The sequence below is a fragment of the Grampus griseus genome, assembly GCF_964374135.1.
Source record: "Grampus griseus genome assembly, chromosome: 16".
In the NCBI taxonomy this organism is placed as follows: domain Eukaryota; kingdom Metazoa; phylum Chordata; class Mammalia; order Artiodactyla; family Delphinidae; genus Grampus; species Grampus griseus.
The window spans coordinates 18512028-18519474 of NC_139010.1; the positions used below are offsets into that span (position 1 = coordinate 18512028).

Below are 7447 nucleotides of genomic sequence, written 5' to 3' on the forward strand. Positions count from 1 at the left end.
CAATTGTTCAATAAATGCTGTACAACAGTAAGGTACCATCCGTGCTTCTATGGTATACTTTGATTTTTAAAAACGTAACTTAACACTAAGTTTTTATAACAGATCATATAGGTATGCTTCCATCTTGCAAGATCTAGGAGGTTAATTTCAAGCTGGATAGCAATTTTAGTTTTTCACTAATGAGTTCAATCCCTTTTGTATTTTTTAAAATAAATTTATTTCATTTATTTTTTGCTGTGTTGGGTCTTCGTTGCTACACATGGGCTTTCTCTAGTTGCGGCGAGCGGGGGCTTCTCTTGGTTATGGTGCGCAGGCTTCTCATTGCAGTGGTTTCTCTTGTTGTGGAGCACGGGCTCTTGGCATGAGGGCTTCAGTAGTTGTGGGGCGAGGACTCAGTAGTTGTGGCTTGTGGGCTCTAGAGCGCAGGCTCAGTAGTTGTGACGCACGGGCTTAGTTGCTCCGCAGCATATGGGATCTTCCCGGGCCAGGGCTCGAACCTGTGTTCCCTGCATTGGCAGGCGGATTCTTAACCACTGTGCCACCAGGGAAGCCCCTCAATCCCTTTTTAAACTGATGAACTTTTCATGTTTCTTGGTTTCTGTGGGTTCATGCTGAGCTAAAAGAAATTTCATGCCACCACTCATTCAACTATTTTACTTTTCCATTTTTACTTAATGTAGCAGAAAAAGCACAGAAGTTTTCAATCATGAAGACCTGAAACATCAAAGGATATTTGATATTCATGATTTGAATTTCATGATTTTAGAGGAAATTCTTCCCTAATGAAAATGGTCCAGAATGGGCTCCTTGAAAATGTAGCAATGGAACCACTTCTGCATGTATTCAGGAAGCTGCTACATTCCATTTGTAGATTTATATTCAACATTTTAATTTAGTATTTAAGAGATGGTTTAGGGGTATCATCATCTTTCTGTGTTTATCCTTTTTTTTAAAAAATTTTTATTGGAGCAGTTTATCTTTGCTGAAAAGAAAGTTGAAGACTTCCTGGTTGGGATGACCAAATATATAATGAAATCAATTCTCTCCAGCAAATGGCTCCCAGAGGCCATCTCTTGAGAAGAATAAAAGCAAAAGCTGTTGGAGGGATTCTCTATCATAAATGCTTTCAAATAGGAGAAGAAACAGAGAAGACCATGACTCTAGCCTTGTGCTGGATTATTTGTTGTCAACTTGGAATCAGCTTCAAACCCCTTGTATGATCTCTCTTTCAGGGCAGAAACCTGAGTTTCCCTGAGTCCTCTTCCCTCTTCTGACCCTGAAGCTAGGTTAGAGTCCACCAATGAGGGGAGATGGGAAGGTTGAGGAGGAGAGGCCATTACTCTCTTAGGAGGTGCTGAGGGGAGATAAAGACATGGCATTTGAAGCAACTTCTTAGGGAGCTTCTTATAAGACATTCAAGTCTATGCTATAAGCACAGGTTTTTTTTTTAACATCTTTACTGGAGTATAATTGCTTTGCAATGATTTGTTAGTTTCTGCTGTATAACAAAGTAAATCAGCTGTACGTATACATATATCCCCATATCCCCTCCCTCTTGCGTCTCCCTTCCACCCTCCCTATCCCACCCCTCTAGGTGGTCACAAAGCACAGAGCTGATCTCCCTGTGCTATGCGGCTGCTTCCCACTAGCTATCTATTTTATGTTTGGTAGTGTATATATGTCCATGCCACTCTCTCACTTCGTCCCAGCTTACCCTTCCCCCTCCCCATGTCCTCAAGTCCATTCTCTACGTCCGCATTTTTATTCCTGTCCTGCCCCTAGGTTCTTCATAACCATTTTTTTTTTAGATTCCATATATATGTGTTAGCATACAGTATTTGTTTTTCTCTTTCTGATTTACTTCACTCTGTATGACAGACTCTAGGTCCATCCACCTCACTACAAATAACTCACTTTTGTTTCTTTTTATGGCGGAGTAATATTCCATTGTATGTATGTCTCACATCTTCTTTATCCATTCATCTGTCGATGGACACTTAGGTTGCTTCCATGTAAGCACAGGTTTTTAGCAGTGAATTTCTGGAGTTTCACTTCCCCAGCTCTTCTAGCTACCTCTAATTCCTTGTGTTAAACCCTCCATACTTGCAGTACGTAGAGTGGTTACTGTTTTCCAGATTTGACCCTGACTGATATGCTTTTCATGCTGGTTACCTCAGTTTTGTCTGAGTATCAGGCTTCCCCACTTCCCCAACATTTGTCCACAAGGATGTTAGAATTCTCCAGGATGATGGCAGAATTTAGAAGAGATTCAAGAGCTAATACCTAAAGTTGCTCATGAAAATGGAAGAATGAATAGGAAATCAGGAGATGGCAGCTCAAGCAGGACCAGAGGGTGGTGTGGGGCTGTAGAGAAAATATTTTTATGTTTCCGTATGGTTAGGGCTTTCTGAGCAAAGAAACCTGGGATCGGGGTCACAGGACAAGTCTTGTATTTAAAGGGTGGTTAGATAGTAAGTAAGAGACCATCCTGAGAAGTTTACCTCCCAAGGTAAATGCTTACATTTCAGAAGAGGAATGAAACCTAGTATCATGGAGACGTTGAAGAGATTGTTAATTTGTAGATGCTTGGCTTCTTCCTGGAGACATTTATTTATATTCCAAAGGACCAGAACTCAGGAGTCGTTCCCTTCTCTTCCCAAGGTTCATTTGTTTGCATTGGGGAGAAAAGTTTTTTCTCTCTCACAGGGGAAGGGGGACAGCTGCCCTCATCCTAGATAAGCTCGCAGCTTCATGTTTTGGGTCCCTTGCCTATAGTATAGATCCTGGTATAGGTAGGCTGACCTCTGGTTCTCATCGCATAGCCGCAAAGGAAAGAATTGAGCCAGAGGAGAACTGATGTGGTTATTGCTGTAAGTAATAATACCTCTGCTCTAGAAAACTCACGTATACTTTTAGGATAATGTGAATAAATATAGATACTGAAACCTAATCAGGTGCTAGAATCAGATGGTTTGAGCTTCAAGGGTGGTGGTGGAGTTTTGAAGTACAAATAAGAACAACTTGGAGCAAGTCCCCAGGGAGATTGCCCAGGCTGACCCCAGGGATTGTGGAGCATGACGGGGATGGGCAGCCTCTCCTTGAGGGCTGCGAGAGAATTTTGTGCAATCATCTCAGCTCCAGTGGAAGAAGTCTTACTGAATGAGAGGCTTCAGGCTTCAAATGGAGTTTATTCTCACATTTACGGGGAGGCAGCACGCATAGTGGTAATAATTAGGCAATTTGGATTAGAAATGCAACTCTACCCCTTATTCATTTAGGCAGTGTTTAGTGAGCATCAATTATGTAGAAGGCTGTTCTGCTGAGGAGAGGAATGATCTCTGCACTTGTGGAGTTTACAGTCTACTGCAAAAACCAGACCGAATATAAACAAACAGGAGTAAGTATATACTTACAAACTATAATGAATGTGATGAAGGAAAATAATAGGGTACTGTGAGAGAAAATAGGGATGCCCCACTTTAGCCTGAGTGGCCAGGGAAGGCTGCTCTGAGACGGTGGCAGTTAAGCTGAGTGCTGAAGCATGGGAAGGAGCTGAGAGCTTGAGAAGACGGAGTGTGAGCTTCCCAGGGAGGGTGCCTTCATTTACTAGCTGGTTATAAAGTGCAGCCCCTCAGAGGTGTGTTTGAGTGAGGTGTTTAACAATTGGGGGCATTTCTACACTGGTTTCTCATCTGTGTAAAGGAGATAATAACACCTACCTCCTAGGCAGGAAGTTCTGCTGTCCAAGCGAGACTGATCTAGAAATGACCACCTTCCCCCAACTTCATGATCCAGGTGAACTCTGTCTCTTGTCTGAAGGCAGGTGACCGACCATCGTATTTCAGGAGGAGAGTATATACTGTTAGGGAAGTTTGTTTGGAGGTGAGGGAAAGTGGATACAGATGAGTTCTGTTGCTATGCAAGATCTTGGTTTCTGATAATGCCTTCTTCCTTTAGAAGAAAACTTTGAGTGTAGAAATTTCAGCCTTAGGACAAATGTCAGTGAGAGAGAATTTTCGGAGGCTGGAGGCTCTTCTCTGGGTCCCTCATAGTGCATATGACTATCAGTTTCACTTACGCCTAAGGCTGCTTTGACTTGGGCTTCTGGGACCATCTCCTATGACATATCTGACTTCCAGGCAAGCAGGCAGGCAAGCATAACCTGGGAAGGCTTGGAATGGAAGAGGGGTAATTAGTGATGATAGCAGAGGGATGGAGTTACAGCGCCTTCCTCATCTCTGTATTTATTTCTAGAACTCTTTCACTCAAGAGTTGCTGTGAATGCATTTCTTTCCCTCACAATAAAGCAGATGTGGAGTGGGATTGAGGATTATAGCAATTGATTTTAAGAGTCTAGGCAAGGCTGGAATCAGAGGGAATTCCTGCTGTGATGTATACATTGATGAATCAGGAAGCAACTTGGCGTTTGTAATGACTTCTTAACTATAATACTACAGATGGTACCTTATTGGAGTTACAGGTCCCTGGGAAGTGTATTTGTTTCCTGTTTTTTTTTTGTTTTGTTTTGTTTTTTGTGGTACGCGGGCCTCTCACTGTTGTGGCCTCTCCCGGTGTGGCGCACAGCCTCCGGACGCGCAGGCTCAGCAGCCATGGCTCACGGGCCCATCCGCTCCGCGGCATGTGGGATCTTCCCGGACCGGGGCACGAACCCGTGTTCCCTGCATCGGCAGGCGGACTCTCAACCACTGCGCCACCAGGGAAGCCCTTGTTTCCTGTTTTGCTCAGATAAATAATGTCCCTAATGATCACGATACAATCCATAAATCTAACTTTGAAAGGATTAGATACTGGCTCTTATAATTTCATTGCTGATGGTTATTTTGATGAAGAAGGAGCTCTCAGTAGGGGGATTGGGAAGCAATAGTAACTCCCCTGGCCAGAATCGTTCATTTACTGAATGCTTATGAAAAGATTTCCTGGATACACCTCACATTCTCTTTGGCAGTTTTCCCTGTTGCTTCTTCTCCTTATCTTCTCTGAGTTCTTGGAGATTCAAAGACATCACCTCTAAAATTGTGATTTGCTTCCCAGAATCTTTAAAGCTTTAAAAATTTCCACTTCTTCTGAGAAGGAAGTAGACCTGTCCCCCTTCTGTGTTCATTCTAGCTTGGTGTCTGCCCTTGTTGAGAGAAGTCAGAGAAGACCAGACTGGAAGTTACACTCTGTGAGTTAGAGCCTTCCACCAGTCACAACTCAGTCTTAATATTTTAAGCATGTCGGTAAATACTTACTTCCATTTCCTTCCCAGACATGAATAATGGTTCCTTCCTCTGTGCTCCCATCAAACTTAGTCCATCATTCATTCAGTAAACATTTACTAAGATTTAGCTGTATGCCACCAGTGTGATAGTCATTTGGTATACCATGGTGAACAAAACACAGTCTCTCCCTCTCCCTCCTTCTCCTCTTTCCTTGCTTCCCTTCCCTTCCCTTCCAATCACAGAGCCCAGTGGGACTGCTGGTGCAGGCTCATCCCTGTGTGATGTGGGACTCCTCTACTGGCCAACTTTGCCTTGAGGATGCCCCATCAGCATGGCTCAAACTTTTAGACTTGTCTGCAGTCTGAAACTCTTCCCAACTCATCCTCTTTCCTATCCTTTCATAGGTGCCAGCCCTGCATCGAAGTCTGACGTCTCTCCCTGAGTACTCCTGCTTCCCCACCTTTACCCTTCACAGGCGTTTCCCCCAGTAAGGCTCTTGCACGTCTACTCCCATCTCAGGTCTGCTTCCCTGAGATCAACACATTCCATGCTGAAGAGTGGAAATGAAGGTGGAGAGGGCTAAGAGTGCCAGAAGAAGAGGGTGAAGGGTTTTATCTGCTAGGTAAAGCCTTTCGATGTTGCTCTCAGGTCAGTGGAAACCTATGGACAGATTTTAAACAGATGAGTGACAAGCTGTAGAACAGTTATTCGTGGGACTTCGCTGGGGGTCCAGTGGTTAAGATCCAGGCTTCCACTTCAGGGGATGTGGTTTTGATCCCTGGTTAGGGCGCTAAGATCCCACGTGCCATGTGGCACAGCTGAAGAAAGAAAAATTCTTCTTTTTTTGTTTTTCAAGTTTCAGATTATTCATCAGTGTAATCCCCAACACAATACACCAACATGATTTCGTGCCTTTGGAGGGGAAATATTTCCTGGTTACATGGAAAATTGGGCTGATGGCTTCCAGAAGACCTTCATTCTAAGCAGCTTTATAGTGAAACATTTCATTTAGAAGTCTGGACCCTCTTCTTTAGTTTGCTGTCATCTATGTTCACTTGCACTGATCACTGGGACCTAGTTTTTTCCAGAGTTCTGGGTTATTCTTTCTGTCCCAACTGACATCTGGATTGAACAATGGCAGGCGCAAGGCATACAGTGCCAGGCCTTAATAAGCAAGTGCAGTGAGCATGATTCCATCTTCCTCACCACACGGCATCGTTCCCGCCATGCCATGGAGGGAGGGCGTTTGTCTGTAGCTGCTGCTCCAGTAAATACGAAGAGGGGGATCAAGCTAGGATGCTTCTTGGCCTGACCGATGATCTGGTGGAGCATGGTTGCCACAGAGGCCTTGAGTCCAGACAGAGAAAAACAAATCTGCAAGGCCTGGGACTAAGCAGTCTCCCCACCTAGGAGGAGCGGATGTCCCTAGAAAAATTATTCTTGTTGCAGGGTGAGAATGAACTGGAAGGGCGCACGATGGGAGGCACGTGCATACTGTAGTCACCCCGACAAGCAGTGATGATGACCTAGATGGTAGTTCATTATAGGAACTCTGTCTGTCCTGGGAGATTCTGCACAACCTGATGGCCAGGACTCAGTCTTACTGGCCTTGCTACCCTAGCACAGTGGTAGCTAGTCAACACCTGTTTGCTGAGAATATCTAATTGTTTTTCTCTATATACAAATATATTTTAACATTTTTATCTGTTTATGCATGTATGTTAGCCTAAAATCAATTGCTTTTCTTATACTGAGCTGTCAGCCTAAGCTGTGAGGCATTTTAGTAACTTATCTGTGATCGCTGTTCTTTGTAATTCTGATTAATTCTATCATAGGATCTACACTGTTTTGGTACCAGCTCTGAGAGAAAAAAATGTTAGCTATAATTTTCCATCTGAAAAGTCAATTTCAGTTTTGCTCTGTCAGGTATTTCCATAAGCAGTTTATTTGTATATTCAGCCATTCATTTTGGTTTTAATGACAATTAGATGCTAAAATGGCAAGGAGAAGGATTTGGTAAGAAAATTTGTTAAAATGGCATTTATTCTAGTAATAGATACCTTTGAACACTTACACGAACACAGTGACAGGTTGTTTTTTTTTTTGTATATCATATCACCTACCATATTCTATCTATCTACGTACCTATCCCTTAAAAATATGTAGGAGCCGTCTAGATACGAAGGAAGCTGTGATTAATGTGATTATCGATATGTATGTTCCTA

General features: G+C 43.3%; 1 pseudogene across 1 annotated transcript; it reads right to left on the minus strand.

Moving 5' to 3' along the window:
- Nucleotides 1-6230: 6230 nt before the first annotated feature.
- LOC309834710 (cytochrome c oxidase subunit NDUFA4-like) lies at nt 6231-6554 on the minus strand (annotated as a pseudogene). The gene is made up of 2 exons: nt 6434-6554; nt 6231-6386 (listed from the first exon to the last, which is right to left on the minus strand). The product of its transcript is annotated as a cytochrome c oxidase subunit NDUFA4-like (transcript).
- Nucleotides 6555-7447: the final 893 nt, after the last annotated feature.